The 18,401-nt window shown below is 35.5% G+C and overlaps 1 non-coding gene across 1 annotated transcript; it reads left to right on the top strand.

Annotated features, from left to right (window-relative positions):
• Positions 1–11,175: 11,175 nt before the first annotated feature.
• Positions 11,176–11,282, top strand: LOC123627396. Its single transcript, XR_006731271.1, has one exon. It is a non-coding gene; the product is annotated as a U6 spliceosomal RNA (small nuclear RNA).
• The last annotated feature ends 7,119 nt before the right edge of the window (positions 11,283–18,401 follow it).

The raw sequence follows: 18,401 nt of genomic DNA, 5'->3' as shown, positions 1-18,401 counted from the left end.
AAGAGGGTGGGGTGGGAGGTGGGGGTGAGCTGAGGTTCCTGCCAAGCCCGAAGCCGCCACCATGAGGAAGATCTTTTGCTTCGGAAGAAACAAGGTTGGGCTGCCCTCCAGCCCCTCCAGCAACCATGGCGAGACCAGGGTGGGCCTGGAAGGCGAGGCTGGTGACAGCGCCTTCCTACAGCCATGGTACCACATCCGGGAAAAAGATCTCAGCAAAATTCACCAAGCTGCCAGTGCTGGTGACTTAGGGAAATTGGAGCGGATCCTTTCACTGAAGAAAAAGGCCTTGGATGCCAAAGATAGAAAGAACAGGTAATGGAATGGCCATCCTGGGCCTGGGTGCCAGGCGGGTGTGGGGGAAACGCCCTTCCCAGACTGGCAGGAGCCTGGACTCCTGGCAGCGAGGGCGCCCAGCTGTCCTCCCTGTGGGCTCCGCAGCACCTGGGACGTGGAAACCTTCTAGGCGTCCAGCGCCAAGGCCGTCTTCATGGGCAGCAGCACAAAAACAAAAGCTGGTTCCCTGTCCACTCATGATTCCCCTTCTAGAACACTTTATTGCCAATTTTAGCTATTTAACTAACACAAGTATATACAGTGTTTTATTTTTAATGTACACATTTTAAAACATTGTTATATACATTATAGAAAGGTACATAATGAGAGTAATAATTTACATAATGTATCAAATTTTGGGCCAAAACATCTTTGCATGAAATTCAATATCCATTTTATTTCAATGTACATCTATGTGACTATGTCTTTTACTCAGGGAACTTAGAAGGAAACTTTGAAGTGGGTATATGGTACCATAGTATTCAACAGGAAGACTCATTTTTCTGAAAATATGAGCTCCTTCTATATTTATCAATTTTACATAAGCCAAATAAAAGTATTAAGGTTTTCAAATTTTTGAGTTACACACAGTATCTCTCTTTTACTGTGTTTTGTAATGGAGTGAAGAAGGCTTGTTCTTCTAGATTTCAAAATGTGCTATTAATTTCCACAAATTAATCATTTATTAACAGTTGCAGAGACAGATAAATGAATGGAACAGAATAGAAAATCCAGAAACACCCAAATGTAGGAAAAAATTTAGAACTTGATAATGATGACAAATCCAACAAGAAAAAAAACTGGTAATTTAAAATAGGGCAAGGTACATTTTTTGCAGGTCTACAAGTGTCCTACACACATAGGGAAAAATAGTGTCCTAGCTAAGAGAAAGATTTTAAGTTGAAAGAGGAATGAGATACTGTTAATCTAGCCACGAAGTTTATAAGAATGAAGATATTAAATACTAATATTAAAAATTGAAAATAGTTATACTGGTGCTTATAGTTTATGTTGCTGATTTCTTTTCAAATAAACAACTTGGTGGTAACTGAACTTAATGACACTGACATGCTGCCTACTGCACTAAGGAGGCCACTGTAACTACACATTTACAAAATATTTATGCCCTTTACACATGAATTCCATTGTACTAAAATATCTTCAAGAAAGAGAGATCATACAATATGTTTTTCTCAGCACTTCCTAAAATAATAATGTATTAGGAGGAACACATAGGATGGATTTTATTTTGTGTCCATAGGATGGAATAATATGTGACCATAGAAGGTGGCATACATATGTATGTGTGCTGACAGGTAAAGAATATTTAGGTATATCAAGTAAGAATAAAAATTATTTTGATTATACATATACACAAACACACTGTGGTCATGTGTTAGCTGAAAATTGTACAAAATGTGATATAATCTGATATATCTGGGCATTTGTATTATAAGTGAATTTTTTTCCTTTTTCTTATCTGTGATTTCTGCAATTAGCATATATGCTTTCAAAGTCCTAGGAAAAATATACTATTAATGATATAATCCCTGGGAAGAGCAGTAATACGACTCTTTCACAGACAGAAATAATTTCTTCATTTCTATTGATTTCTTTTTAATTTTTTTGTGGATTGCAATCTTCTGCCAACTTTTAGCCCTTCAGAAATAAAGGGGATCTTTTTATCTGTACCTGAAGATTTTGTTTTAGATACATTTGTATAATGTGCATCTGTTTTGTTACATATATATTTATTACTTATATGTAAAAAGTTCAGATTAATCATATTTTAGTTGTATAATTATGAAAATGAAAAATAGCAAATATAAACGATTGTTAGTTTTACAGAGTTAACACTTTATAAGAGTTTTCTTTAAAAATATTGAACTTTTCAACTCTATCCTTTCAATCCATTTATTCATCAAACATAGTGTGAATACCTATTATGTAGCAGACATATTCTACTATCTTTTAGGACACATCCATCCGTAAAAACTTCCTATTTACCTGACTGGCCTGAGCAATTGAAATATTAAAAATTGGAGTATTAGGGCTTAACTTCAGTTAAAGCTTTTCCTCACTCCTTTCAAATGAAAGCATTTCTGAAGGCGGGAAATTATAAAAGATGATCTTTAACTGCCCTTTTAAAATTTGTAATAGTATTAAATACTAATATTAAACATTGAAAATATCTGATTCTCACACATTATATAAATGTAAATATTGAATAAAGGAGACATACCTATTCATTTGAGTCTTGGGTTTCCTTTGGTTTGAAGTTACTTGAAAATCAAAGTAAGAATTACTTGGTTTTAAAATTTTTGTTATTTCAACCTCCTTTTATCATAGCATTTTTTTTTTATTATTTCGGCATATTACGGGGGCACAAATGTTTAGTTTACGTATATTGCCTTTGCCCCACCCGAGTCAGAACTTCAAGCGTGTCCATCCCCCAGACAGTGCACACTGCACCCACCCGTTAGGTGTGAATATACCCATATCCTCTTCCCCCCTCCCATCTGCATGACACCCAGTGAATATTACCACTATATGTGCACATAAGTGTTGTTCAGTTAATACCAATTTGATAGTGAGTACATGTGGTGCTTATTTTTCCATTCTTGTGATACTTCCCTTAGTAGAATGGGTTCCAGCTCTATCCAGGGTAATACAAGAGGTGGTAGATCACCATTGTTTTTGTGCCTGAGTAGAACTCCATGGTATACATATACCACATTTTGTTAATCCACTCCTGTATTGATGGGCACTTGGGTTGTTTCCACATCTTTGCAATTGTGAATCGTGCTGCAACAAACATTCAAGTGCAGATGTCTTTTTTGATAGAATGTCTTGTTTTCCTTTGGGTAGATGCCCAGTAATGGGATTCTGAAATTTATATAAATGGCAATGATATCAGTAGAACTGCCACAGACCTATTGTAGATGCCACATTTCACTTAATGTAGGGCACCATTCATTGTGTGATGCCCTGTTATTTTATCAATGAGATAATTTTTAAATGCTGCCCATTATAGTTGAAATGAATCATGAATAAAAAGTACCATTCCAGTATCAGTGATGTTAAAATGTGAGAAAATGAGCACCCTAGCATCATTGAAATACAGTGTTATCTCTAGTCTTAAAAAAAAAAAAACTCACAAAATAGGTATAATTGTGTCATTTTACTTAATTAAAATGTTGTCTTTGTTTAATAGTAGTAATAATTATATTATCTAACAATCATTGAGCTATTATTTGCATTAGGAAGTGTTCAAAATACTTTGTACAGATTCTCATTTAAGCATCACGGTGATGTCCTATGAGATAGCTACTATTTTTTTGTGTGTGCCTATTTTATTGAAAAGGAAATTGAGGCACTGAAAAGGCCAGGTGATAGCTAGTAATTGATAGAGCTTAAAGTAGGATGCAAACCCAAGTTGAACTGACTCCAAAAGCCAAGCTCTTTCTCTTCAAATAGGCTGCTCCTTTATTAATGCAGTAGGAATAGGAGCTAATAAATGTTGTACTTTCTTCACAAGAAAATTAAATATTTGTTTTGAAGGTGGAGGAATAACATGCTGTTTAATATTACAGTTACCTGAATCACTGTATATTTTAAGATAGTGCACTACAATTTCCTAAAAATCCCTCTCACTTTCATAGGACTGCTCTCCATTTGGCCTGTACCAGTGGCTATCCAAAAATAGTTACTATCCTTGTGGACAGAAAATGCAAGCTCAATGTCCCCGACAGTAAAAAAAGGACCCCTCTGATTAAGGTACGTAGCAGTGATCTATTTCAGTATGAGATGGATTTGATTTCAATACACACAATAAGAATAAATTTATTTCATTTGAACAGAACTAGTTGGTGGAATCTGTGGAATGTTTCTTTTGAGTTCCTAGAATTTATGATGTATTTCTTGATCTGATACTGATAGGCGGTACAATGCCAGAAAGAGGAGTGTGCCAGCATCCTGTTAGTACGTGGTGCGGATCCAAATCACAGTGACGTCTATGGCAACACAGCTCTTCACTATGCTGTCTATCATGGGAACCTGTCAATCACAGAAAAACTCCTTTCACATGGCGCAAATATAGAAGCAATAAACAAGGTATAGATCAACCAATTTGTTTTCAAAATATAGAACACTGACATATGTAACCATCAATTTTCCATATTTGGAAGCTCAAATATTCCCTGAATGAAAATAGTTTGAAATAACTTAATTGTCTAAGATTTTACTTTAAATATTTAAACATTTAAAGAAACATTAGAGGAGGATGCAGCTTTCTTCTGTACATTCATGGTTAATATTTGTGAAAACCCTGCATGTGTTAAAGGAAAACTTGTTTTTTCAAGTTTTTTTCCAAACAACTTTTTTTTTTTTTTTTTTCTAATTCGTATAAAACAACCCAGGGATGCCAATATGCCCTGGAAGTAGGCTTTATCTTAAAACTCATATCTAAAGCATTATACAGCAAATGGAAGTCTTGCTGCTGTTGGCAAGTTTCCTAAAAATGTGATTTATATCAAAGTGACTTATCTCTAATTGGCAAGTCTTAAGAGAGAAAAATGGAAAGGGAAAAAGAGAACAATCAGAAATATGCCGCCGGCCAGTTTGGAAATCAGGTAATTTAGGGAAAATACAATGGAGATGTTTTTTGTATGTTTATTTGTTTGATTGTTCCCAGTTTATATGTTTAGACAAAGTGCTCTTCAGTTTTCAGGAAAATAATTCTCATTTTGGGAAAGAGTGGTAGTGAGTTGTAAACTTGCCCAGAAATCAAATTTAGGGGGACTGTGAGGAAACCAGACTGGCAGTGAATAGGTGGTGATGATGTGGGAAAGACTTCAGAAGAGGGAAGAGTAAGTACTCAACTGACTTCTTATCCTACTCTTGCAGAAACAGCCACTTAGACAAGACTCTATTAGAATTTCTTGTTGGGAAGGTGGGAGATACAGAGCTTATAAAAAGCAAAGTCAAGTTGTATTTTGAGTTTCTTAGTCCCTGTTCTAACCCTGTGCAGTAAAATTAAATGGAGTTTTCAGTAAATAACTCCATGTTTTACTATTTCCTGTTTTTGGGCAGATCTCCAAATGATCAAGGGACTTGGCTATGTGAGAGAGATAAGACACTGAAGTGATTTTCTACTCCACTGATTCTCAGCTAGAGTTGTATACCACAGTGACCTGGGAAAATTTTTTAACAATCTACAAGTCTTTGCCAATCCCCGAAGACTTTGATTTAGTAAATCCAATAAGGCCTGGTCATATATATTTAAACAGATTTCCTCAAAGCTGGCTGCAGTCATATATGCCTGTTGTCCCAGCTATTCTGGAGAGTTGAGGCAGGAGGATCACTTGAGCCTAGGAGTTCAAGCCCACCTGTGCAACATAATGAAACACTCTCTGTAACCAATGAAAAAAAATTTTCTTGAGATTCTGATGCACTCCTATTTAAGAATCACTGAATAAATAAATATAATATATATTCCCATATTTCAAAAACTGAAGAAATCTCCAGAAGATTTGGAGTTTGACAGATGCTACTTCCTTCAAATCTCTCCTTTCTAATAATATCAGTCTGACTTTATCTGCCTTTGTCTAGCTCTGTGGTTGAGCAGTTCAAAAGAATATCATTGGCAATATCTATCAGCTTATAAGCTAACACCTTTTTCCTTCTCTTTAACAATCCTTCACTGCCATTCAGAGAGTCTTTAGAAATTTGCTTTCAGACAGTCTTTCAATAAGTAGCAGTGGGCCCTTTCAGGATTTCACATTTCTTTGTTAACATTCAGGAGATTAGCTCAACAAATGTTTACTACAAGCAGGGTTTTCTCAATTAGAATGATAGCAAATCCTTAACCTTTTATTCAGGTACAGCTGTATTAAGGACTATCTCTGTATGTCTGTTAAGTTCATAGAGCTTTGGCATAATGAGGATGGCAGTTTTAAACACTGAGAGCCTTGAAGTTCCTAAGAACATAGATATGAATTCTTTTAATAATCTAGTTTTATCAGTCCTGTGGGCTAACTCTAACCCTACATAAGTTAATCATTTGGTTAACAATCTGGGAAAAATGAACACAAATGGACAGTAAATGAACAGATGTTTGAAATATTCTTGAAGTGGGTATTATGAGTCTTAATAGCAACTTTTATTACACATTGGGGCTTGGTATTTTGGTAAAACCTATGATACTAAAGAAAGGAAAGATTTCACATATACATATGTGCTTTATGCACAACTATTTGGAAACATCTTTAGCAAATTTTAGAACACAAGTACTATAGTCAAAATGCAGCCTATCAATAGGCTTAGTTTGTCTCCATAAATTGAGTCCACATGTAAAATTTAGGAGACATGGAGGAAACTGGGTTTCAGGCTTCCCCAAAGAATCAAACCTATTGTCCCTTGAGCTCATATTACTGTTTGCTGTGCTGTGCGGATCTTCCCCCTTTATACAAGGTGTATGTTTTCCAGTTTGCTCCTGTGCCCACCTAGGTGCTTCCATGTTCAGGTCACCTACTTTGCCTACATAAGCATCTGAGAGGAGAAATCTTGTTTCATAGTATATTTTGAAATGATTTCAAGGTTTTCGAGATAGCTTATACTTGTTGATAATGTATGTCATCTATATTATATGTTAATCTATTAGTAATATGGTTGGATTTTAGAATATAGAAGTTCTTTTTTACAAAATTTATTTTTCTTTATATATACCATAAATAATCATTCTCCTATTAGAAAGCCTATTAGCTTTCTAGGTTACCCATGTTTATAGTTGGCTAGGCTGTGCATAATTCAGACAACAGTATATCTTTCTCCTCTGCGTAGACCCTGCAAAGTGCAAATGATTTAGTGGCTTCCATTATGTTAGCAATAATCCACACAGATCACGATTAGAACTTTTATTGATAAGCCATCATATTTTTATTTCTGATTTATATTGTGCATAAAGTAAAAATAACTTTGTAAGTACCAATTAAAATGGAAATCAGAATACAGGTGGAGTATAATAAAGTAGATATGCATTAGCATCCCAGGATTGTCATTATAATTGAGGAGAAAAGTCATACTGATCCTTCTAACTGGTAAGATAAACATCTTTCATCTTGTCATAAGAGAAACAACATGGATCATGTAATAATAAGGAATTGAAATTCATTTATTGAAAGCCCATTTGCTTAGTGACCCATTTGGGGAAGTAGTGCCTGAAATTGGCACCTGGGGTCCTACACCACTGTTAGAAGAGAATCACATGAGTTTGTGTCACCTGGAGGAAACCTCCATATTTACTGGAAAATTCTCAAAACTGTATCTCTGAAGATTTAGTTCTTCACATGTTCTTTTGCAAGAAAAGTATTGTCACATAGAGATGAGGCAAAGTTTGAGAGATTTCTTTAATACTGGACATCTAATACACAGCTTTGCACACTGTCTGTAGCACAGATGGTCATAGAATCTGTCTGTTGGGGTGCAGTCTTTAATTGTGGTAAATAAATACTGTCTGCAATGTCATTTAAGAAACGTTGCTGTAGATATAATAATTGAGATCATTAATTCAATAAAAATACTTGAAGCATTTACTACTATGTCTTAGGGTTTGGGAATGTGGAGATAAAAGATACAACCCCTGCCCTCAAGAACTTCTTGGCTTGGGTAGAAAACAATAAAATACGTACAGTATACCATCGTAAATGTGATAGAAACAAAGATTCTTGGAACCCATAAATGTTTGAAGTGAATTTTGGAGGTGGCAGGAGCTAGCTTCAAGATGGAGAGGAGGGGAGTTTCTAAGGGGAGGAGCAGCACATGGGAAAGCACAGAGGGGCGAGAGGATGAAACTACCTTTCATTTACTTTCTGTATGATATGTTTAAGTTCATAGGATCTTACATCAAATTTTCAGTTCAATTGGTAGATATGAAATTTTGTAAATGATATATCAATTTTGCTGTATTACAGGATCACCTCACTCCACTTTTACTTGCTGTGAGTGGAAAAAAAGAGGAAATGGTAGAATTTTTGGTAAAGAAGAATGCAAATGTAAATGCAGTAGATAAAATGAACAGGTATAGTATTTAGTGCTTTTTTTAAAAAAAATGTGAATGTTATTTTAGGGTAGTAAGAGTCATTCAAGTCAGAAGTATTAAAAGAACAAGAAGATTAACATAATTTTTGGGAGGATAGAGTGACAAATGTCAATACAAATCATCAGTTAGGTATAAAAGCAACTACATGGACTGGGGAACCTAAAGAACAGTATGCAGTAGGATTTGTCATCTCTTATAATGCTGACTGATATTTGTTGTTTGTAATCTGATGTTTTTGATCATGTGATCTTATATTAGCTAAAGAAGTTTCATATTAGTTTTATTAAAGTGTGGACTTTAACTTTTAGTTGACTTTATGCCTCAATATTGAAGTTCTTAACCCTTTTATAATATTTTTTAACCTCTAGAGTTTTCCTTCAAAAATGCTATATGAAACATAAATAGAAGTTGAAAGTCATTTTGTCTTTTTGATAACTCTTTGCTTTAAGTTGCTTTCTTTGAAGAATATTGATGTTTGGTGATTCCTAAAGGATTATTAATTGATATAACTAGATACTGTGGGTTCATCAGTTTTTTTACTGTTTTTATTTCTAACGTATTTTGATTTTTTTTCTTTTTAATTGTTATGAGAAAAGGGAGAAAGACAACTTTATTTGGACAGTGTTTTTCTTTAATGAAGAAGATAAGCCATAAGTGGATGATAAAGGGAAAAGAGGCTTTCCATTCACATAAGACCGGGTTTAAATTCTAGCTTTCCCACTTGCTAAGTAAGTGTGTGACCTTGGGAACACTACTTATCACCAAATGTGTATTCTAATATGAAAAGGAGAATAACAATATGCCTTCCCAGGATGGTTGTGTACAAGTCAGATTATATAGAGAGCATTGAATTTGGTGCCCAGCGCGTGCTCATCAGCATGATTAACTGAAACTAATACGACTACTATTTTTATCATTATTATTGACGTTATTGTTTTAAGCCTGCAGATAGCTCTTATTTCACTGACCCCTAGTTGACTTTGAATTACAGTACATTATATCAAAATAGGGAGGACATGGACAGTTAATACCTTGCTTACTTTAGATAAGTGATCTCAGCAAAGAATGACCAACTTCTCCTATGTTATACCTTAATGAGACAAAAGGCTACCTTTTTATCCCTTGCTTTTAACCTTGGTGGTAATTTATAAAGATGAACACTTGAGCATCCAAGATGCTTGTGCCAGTTAGTACATGTAAATGGTTAATTCTACACTAGCAGGCAGAATATTCAGCTGGTAATATATATTAAATTAGCATTTTAAATAACTTTATTAAAGTTCCTAGGCATGAAGTTATCTCTCTGTTATTTTAGAACAGCCCTCGTGCTTGCTGCACATTGTAAATCACCAAGTATAGTCACTCTTCTTCTTGAGCAAGATACTGATGTTTTTCATGAAGATATCTTTGGATGGGCTGCAAAAGATTATCCCACTGCTAGTGGTTTACATAAGTAAGTATTTACATTAAAAGACTAATTAACACTGAGGTTTAAAATAATTATAAGTCTTGTAGCTCATACATCAGGTGAAATTTCATAGTGTGTTTCAGGTAGCATGGGAATGGCAGTGAGTTAGTCCAATTAATCAGTCAGAAATCAAGCAAAAGGCTAAAGTAGTTAAAAGTAGTAATAGGTACAGAATTCTTTATTTCAGGAGTTTTAAGACCATTATCTTTAGTGATATCAATGTTTTCCATTTCATTAGATGAATAACCCCTCAGCATGGGATAATAATCATGTGACATATTTGATTCTTCTAATTAGTTATTTGGGTCTTGAAGTGTCTAGTTAACAGAAAATTTTGTACTGTCTCCTAGGGGCTATCTCCTATAGCCTCCTCCTTGAATTTCTGAAGAAATTAAAGTGTTCTCTAAGTGCAAAGAAGACAGCCATTTTTACAAGTCAGAAGGAGGGGAATGAAAGGACATTTCAATCATTCCATTGCCTCCTTTGATTCTGTCGTTGCATTTGACACTGGTCTTGCTATCTGGAAATGATTGACCTTTGCAACCAGGGTGCCCTTACAGGTTCACATCCCTCAGCGTTCACGGTGATCCATACTTAGCCTTCAATGTCACATCTTTTTTGATTTCATGTGCATAGGCACATATGCTCCACCATTGTTCCTAAAGCAGCAGTACCCTGGTCTGGCAGCTGGGCCTCCTAGCTATGCCCACACACACAGTCAGCAAAATGGCCCTCCCTCCACACTCAAAACCTCACATCGGGCCCTCATCTCAACCTGGACTTAGCCTAGATCTTCTTGGTAAGTTATCCTTTGATGCCCTTTTTTGTCTTCCCTCTAACAAATAGTTGGGATTGTTCTAAATAGTCAGAGAGTTTCAAATATTGTTGCAGGAAGATATTAGGGCTTCCTTTCTTCTTTGCTACTGGATTTGTGTGCTAAGCCCCCTTTTCCCCCTGTGTGGTGCCTTTTCTTAGGTACTGGAAAGTTACATTTCATCCTTGTGCAGAGTTACGGTCACAAACTTGTAGTTGGCCCCTCATGTGAAAATCTCCCAAGTTATCAATACTTGCATCTGTACCTGAAGTTTATTAAATATTTTCAAATTCTACCACACAAGGAAGCCAGTCAACAGAATTCTCTGAGTCTGAAGTAGGTTAATTGGTTGACTGGCTCCTGTGTTGATTAAATAAATAAATAAATAAATAAACAGGAGGTTGGTTGGATTTAATGGGGCCAAGCCTCATCCATGACTCATCAGTGTCCATGTAGGGCTTTGTGCTTGCTTCATCAGCACATACAATAAAATTGAAAGAATATGGAGAAGATTAGCATGGTCCTTGCCCAAGGATGGCATGAAAATTTATGAAGCATGTCATATTTTGTGCAGTCCTTTGAACATCATTTGACTAGTTGCTGACTAGCTCCAAGGAAACAGGGTGTGTCAGAGCAAAACAGGTGTCACCCAATATTAAAATTGTGATTTTCACTAAAAAGAAAATTGTGTAAAGTGATCTATGAAATAACAGTGGAGTTGAGTATTGGACATGTAATGTTATCGTGCAAATATGTTGTTGATACTTACCTCAGACATGAGAAAATGTTAACTAGTATCCCCTTCATTGAACTTAGAAAAAAATAAAAGTAACGTGTTGCTTTCCACATCACTTGGAGAGAAACATGGAGAGTAAGCATCATGCCAACAAAGATCTGCTGGTTCAGAGTTTGAGTAGGTAGAGAAGGAACAGTAGCAGTCCAAACCAGGTCTTGACATTTATTAGTTTTCTGCCCTTGGTGTGATTGATTAGGTCAGTAATGGGGGACATTTATGTTATCTAATTTAAGCCTATAATATATTTATTAAAAAATTTTGTTACAAAGTATAAAATAGCTGAGATACCCTGAATTACAAGCCACAAAGAATAGGACAACTAATAATCAAAATTAGGACTTAATATCATTTTCTGAAAACTTTAACATCTGGAAAAAATACAGAATGGGTTTTAAATTTTTTTTTTTTTTGAGACAGTGTCTCACTCTGTTGCCTGGGCTAGAGTGCTGTGGCATCAGCCTAGCTCACAGCAGCCTCAGACTCCTGGGCTCAAGCCATCTTCCTGTCTCAGCCTCCTGAGTAGCTGGGACTACAGGCACTCACCACCATGCCCTGCTAACTTTTTCTGTTTTGGGGTAAAGATGGGGTCTTACTCTTGCTTAGCCTGGGTTAGAACTCCTGAGCTTAAGCCTCCTGCCTTGGCTTCCTAGAGTGCTAGGATTACAGACATCAGCCACCACAGCTGGCCTCAGAATGAGTTGCATTTGGGATTCTAAAGTAATATCAGTAATTAAATTCAGTAACAAAATATTCCGTTACTTCACTATTTCTTCAAGCATTGTAAAAATGTTATATTATTAATACCAAATATATATGACAACCTATCAATACTGACAGAAGGCAGAAAAATCCTCATGTCTTAAAGATGTTGAGCCTAAGAAAAGCAACTTGTCAATGAACAAATAACTGTTGGTTATAGTGCTAAGACTTCTTTTATGTTCAGGAAGGACACTTTTCATTATGTCAAGCGTACTGTAGTTAATTGAATGAACTATACTGCCCACACTTCATGAGGACTTCACCTTACCTTTTTATTCTTTAATTAGAAGCTTAATAAGAACTTTGGAGAGCTTACAGATTTGAAGTGTATGGGGTAATTAAAGTTCTGATGTTAGCTCTGATTTTGTTGAAATACTCTTGAGAATTTCATATATTTGCTAAATGTTTTCATATCAGCACTAAAATAGTAATATTATTTATTACATTTTTATACACAGTATTCACCACCAAACTTCAGAATACAAAGAAGAAAAGATACCTGACAACCCTTCTCAAAATAGCAATGCAGGTAAAACTTCTAATAGTGAATTATTCTTGGTGGTTCTACCAGGGGTAAAAAATTAAGAGTAAGGAAGTTTTGAGCACAGAACAGCAGTTAAAAAGTCAATCTGTAAATTGCATGTGTATTTTTAAAATTTATTTCTTAGTAGTCTAGAATTTAGAATTATTTAATAAGGTAGTTGTAGGGAGTTTATAATGTCAAACAGTGTTGTCTAAGAAGAGTCTTCATTTAATTATGGTCCCTAAAATGCTCTATGATATTTTTGAATAAATAAAAAAAAGGTTTTAAAGTTAATATGTTATATGGTTCCTCTATGATCACATTATAATAAATTGGACATCTTATTAAAATGAGTTATTTATATTTATATATCTCAGAAATGAATATTAATTACAGTTGATCTGAAGAATGCACAGGTTAGGGGCACCAATTCCCTGTGCAGTCAAAAATTTGTGTATAATTTCTGACTCTCCCAAAACTTTACTACTAGCCTACTGATAACATAAGCAGTCAGTTAAGATGTTTTGTATGTTATGTGTTGTATTATATACTGTATTCTTACAATAAAGAAAACTAGAGAAAACATCATTTTTAAGAAAATCATAAGGAAGAAAAACTGTATTTACTATTCACAAAGTGGAGGTGGATCATCAGACAGGTGTTCGTTCTCATCATCTTCACACAAAGTAGGCTGAGGAGGAGGAACAGCAGTTGGTGGTGGTGTTTCTGTGTGGCAGAGGCAGAAGAAAATATGAGTGGACCCCTGCAGTTCAAATCCTTGTTCAGTGATCAAGGGTATTACATAGCGATTCCTGTCACTAAGAAAGTAACTATCTTTAAAACTGGGAACTCGACAATAGATTTCTGGTACCATAAACAAATAGCAATAAGAATTGTAAAACTTGGCCAGTGTGCACCAGTGCCAACAGCAGATTATTTTTTAAAGATACTGAGTACAGAAGTCAGAAATGAAATTCCTTGTTGAGAAGCACAAGCTATCTTACACATTTTTATGCTAACGTGATCTCACTATTATCGACCTCATTCCCATAAATTGAAACTGAAAGAGATACATTTATTTCATTAAAACAAGATATATTCTATCTGCCAGATAATTGTCATGGTAACAGTAATTTTATCAGAATAGGATACCCTGTTATCATTAGCCAAAAGATTGTCATAGTCTGTATTGCAATAGACTAATTTTGGGCAATAGACTCATTTTGGGTGTAACCAATTGTAATAAAAGTACAAAAACATTTCACAATAACAAAAATGCTGCTATGCTATGTAGGTGTGACACCTAAAGCACCTCCTAATCTGAACTGTATGATGACACCTTTAATTTAGTATGTATTTATCAAAGAACTTTTATAAGTTAGGTTTTGCAAGTTGCAGGAGACGATGATAGATGCAGTTTCAGTCTTTAGGGTTCTCATAATAAAATACAGCTGTATCTATATAATTTCTGTGTTTTTTCAACAAAATTGTCAAAAATCATTTTTATTCATTTATTTCATTGCCCAATTGACAAATAACTATCAAGTGTCTTTTAGGCAGTAAGTATTTTTGTAATGTTACAGAATACAAACATGTAAGAAATACACTCAGAAGTTTTATATTTTATTGTCATTCTTATTATTTATTACTTTATTCAGTGCTTACTATGTGTCTGATGCCCTCTGTGAGCTCATAACTATCATTTCTTATGTACTTACCACGTTAAATATGTGCCAGACAGTTTGAGTTCATGGCAAGGAATTCATGCTTTAAAAAATTGGCTAACATGTCAGGTAATCATGCCAGGTAGAGCGGCAGAAGAATGAGGCTTGGCAGAAGGAACATCCAAAAAGATTGCATGTTTGGCAGAAGGAACAGCAAGCGCAAAATCTGAGATGCGTGAGTGAACTTTGCAGGGTGTGTGAACAGTTCAGTTTTGCTTGTGCAAAAAGCATAAAATGGGAGTGGTTGGGAATGAGATGAACACTTAGGTAAGGCAAGATTGTGGAAGACTTTTTAATGTTATAGAAATGAATAAATCTTATCCTTTAGGCCATGGAAAATTTCTCAGGTTCAATGCCTTTTGCTGCAAGTAATAGATAACCTAAGGAACAGTGGCTGAAACAATAGGCCCGAGTTGTTTTGGTGGTTCAGTGATGTCATCAGGATCCCATTTCTTGTCCCTTTTTGGGGGGTGCTCTTGGCAGTGTTATGATTATGTCTCCTTTCCTGGTTGGCTAATTACCACCAGTTCCAATTATGATGTTCTCACAAGACAATATCCGAAGGTGGGAAGCGCTGCACTTCTTCATATGTTTCTTGTAACTAGGGAGAAAACTCAGAATGATGCAGTGGACTCCCGGTAACATTTAACATCTAGGTTGCACCACATGCTCATTTTTAAAGCAGTTACTGGGAAACAGATTTAATTACTGTGATTAGCTTAGAATAATTATTTCTCTTTGTGGACCCATGGAGGGGGATTGGGATGATAAATATCCAAGTAGAATTGTGTTTCTTCAGCAAGAAAAATTTGCTGTAAGGATTCATTGAAGAATATTGAGCAGGGGAGTCTGAAGATTGGATTTGAGTTTTAGGGCATTCTGTATATGGTCTAAATCAGGCACGGGCAAGCTTTGTCTGCAAAGGACCTAGTAGTGAATATTTAAGGCTGTGTTATCTCTTTCACGTCTGCTCAACCCTGCCATTGTAGTGTGAAAGCAGTCATAGATAATATGTAAACAGATAGGCATGACTGTGTTCCAGTAACACTTTGTTTTACAAACCATATGGAAGGCTTAATTTCACCTGTGGGCTATAGTTTGCTGACGCTTCCTATAGGGAATAGATGGGAGTTAACCTGGGAGACAAAGGCAGCTTTTGCAATAATCCAAGCTGTAGTTTCCTGATTACCAGTCCTTGGACTAGTATCAATCTATGATGAGGTTTTCACCCATTCTTTGTGAAGTAGTTAGCAAAGTGGGTTTATTCATTTTAAAATATTGTATTTTTATTGGTATTGGACCTTTTTCATTTGTTTTGCTTAAAATATATTTTTTTCCAGTAAGAAATAGTAATAATTGTTTGTGGTTTTGTTTTTCTTTTCCCTGTGAAAGCCATCAGTTAAAACCACATGCTTAACCTGGAACTATAAACATGAAACAAACTTAAGTAAAATTTAAGAAAAACAGTTACTGATATTTCTCATGGCAGTGGAATATAAAGCAGAGGCAGAAGGGAGGTACAGTTAATATGATTTAGTGATTACTGAATGTAAAAATTAGGGGTGGAGAGAAATCTCAGATGATGCATAGGTTTCCGGTGTGGACACTAACATTTAAACTGGATATGAGGAAGGAGTGAGAATTGTCAGGTGAATAGAGAAGAGCAGCAGGTCAACAAGGAAGATGAACATTTTTCTATAAATGTTGAGTTTATGAATATTCGTATAGAGTATTTTCAGTTGGTAGTTGCATGATAGGTGTTTCTACCTGTCGGTGGAACACTGAGGTTGGCGATGCAGATTTGGAGTGATGTTGTTATAATTAATAATATTTATAGACAAAGTCCTAAGTCTAAATGAACTTGTCCACAATGGGGAAGATGTACAATGAGAGGAAGGCCCGTGACAAAACTTTGGGAATGGCCACATTTCCTAGAAGGAAAGTAGTTAGTGAAGAAGATTGAGAAGTGGCTACAGAAAAATAGGAGAGAAATCAGAGGAAATGACATTGAAAAAAAAAAAAAAACAAAAGAAAGAAATGTGAGAATTTCATGCAGGAAGTATCAATTCTTCCACATAGGATTACTAAAAAGTAAGTTTGGTTGAACTTTTAAAAATTCTTTGGTGGTACCCTTTTCAAAAGAACAATTTTGGAGTTGGAAGTTCTACTATTTATGTGATTTATACTTCTGTTGTTCCAATTTGGCAGAATATATCTACTGTGATCCTAGTTAATTTTTTTGTAACTGCAGCAGCTATCTACAGAGTTAGGGAAAATCATCTAGACTGCTGAGTATACATGCTACCATTTTTCTAGAATTATCAAAATCTAAGGATCACATGTGAGGACAAACACTGTCTTTTTTATCTGATTCTTGTGGAAATGCTTGTTGTACTCAAGTCCTTGATAAGCTTTTCTGGATGCATTCAGAAACAAACATCTGGCAGAAACACCTGGAAGCCACTGTCAGACATACATACCCTCCCTGTGTCATGGAATCATAAAACAGCCTTCTTTTTTTTTTTTTCTCTTTTACAGTCAGCGTCTTGCTCTGTTGCCTATGCTGGAGGGTAGTTGCCCAAACATATTAATAGTTTACTGCACCCTTGAACTCCAGGGCTAAAACAGTCCTCTACCACAGCCTCTGGAGTAGTTGGGACTATAGGCATGTGCCATCATGCCTGGCTGATTTTTCTTATGTTTTATGGAGATATGGGGTCTCACTCTGTTGCGCAGTCTGGTTTTGAACTCCTGGTGTGATCCTCCCACTGTGTGATCCCAAAGTGCTGAGATTATAGGGGAGAGCCACTAGGCCTGGCCAAAGCCATGTTTTGCCAGAGTTTGAAGTTTTGATCAGAAATTGTTTACAGATAAGCAGTTTGGAGAATCTGACCTCTATTAAATACTTTATTGCAGAAAATAACATAATATGATAAAGAATAATATCAGGTCATATTCTGAATATACCTGTTTTCACTATTTTAGACATTTTGGAGACATCAGTAGAAAAGTCAGTCCCTGAATCTTTTTGTTAGTGCAGTTCTCTTTCTATTTGCCTTCTGGTATCTTTGCTCTTACTGTTTCCTTTTGAATTTCATCCAGAAAGAAAATCCTATTAAGACACATTTCTAACATATATATGTCTGCCAAATGGATATTATTTCATTTTAAGAGAGCTAGCTACCTTTCTAAAGTATACCCAGTGTACTTTTAGTTTCTGACTAAACTTACTTTCTTGCTAAACTTCTTTGTGTCACAATGACAGTATTTCTGATGATGATTTGCCAAGATTTTAAGTGTCTTCTTGGATGTCAAATATGAATTGTTTTATCTGACATAGTTTTCCTGTGAAGTACTTTTCTGGTATTACATTTCTTTAGAAATTGGTGGTCTCTGATTTAACTGCAATATGTGGTGAATTGGGTTAGCACACTTTTAAGCATCTATTTATGAGATAACTCCCCTTTTCCTCCCAGTACTTAAAAGTCCTATTGATCCTTAATGATCAAAGCCACCCTTTGGGGAAGCAGTGGATAATTCATCCTATGCTTTGGACTCAAATTTTTTGACCTTTGACTTGTTCTGCCAAGAATTGCCTTTAATGGATGAGCCATGTTTTTAGTTTTAGAAGAATTTAAGAAATATTTGAAATCAATAAAAGTAACTCTATGATCACTGGTATAGTATTATACTATATTCAATGGCCATGTGGTTTTCTGCCATTATTCCAGCTACTTGAATGATAAAAAATGATTTTATGTATTCATTTATTTGTTGAGAGATGTGGTCTGCCTGTGTCACTCAGGCCACTGTCCAGTGGCTATGAACAGGTGCAGTCATGTTCCACTGCAGCCTGGAAGTCCTGGCTTCAAGGGATCCTTCCACC

The sequence above is a fragment of the Lemur catta genome, chromosome 24 (assembly GCF_020740605.2).
Source record: "Lemur catta isolate mLemCat1 chromosome 24, mLemCat1.pri, whole genome shotgun sequence".
Lineage (NCBI taxonomy): Eukaryota > Metazoa > Chordata > Mammalia > Primates > Lemuridae > Lemur > Lemur catta.
This window is presented reverse-complemented; position numbering and strand designations above follow the sequence as displayed.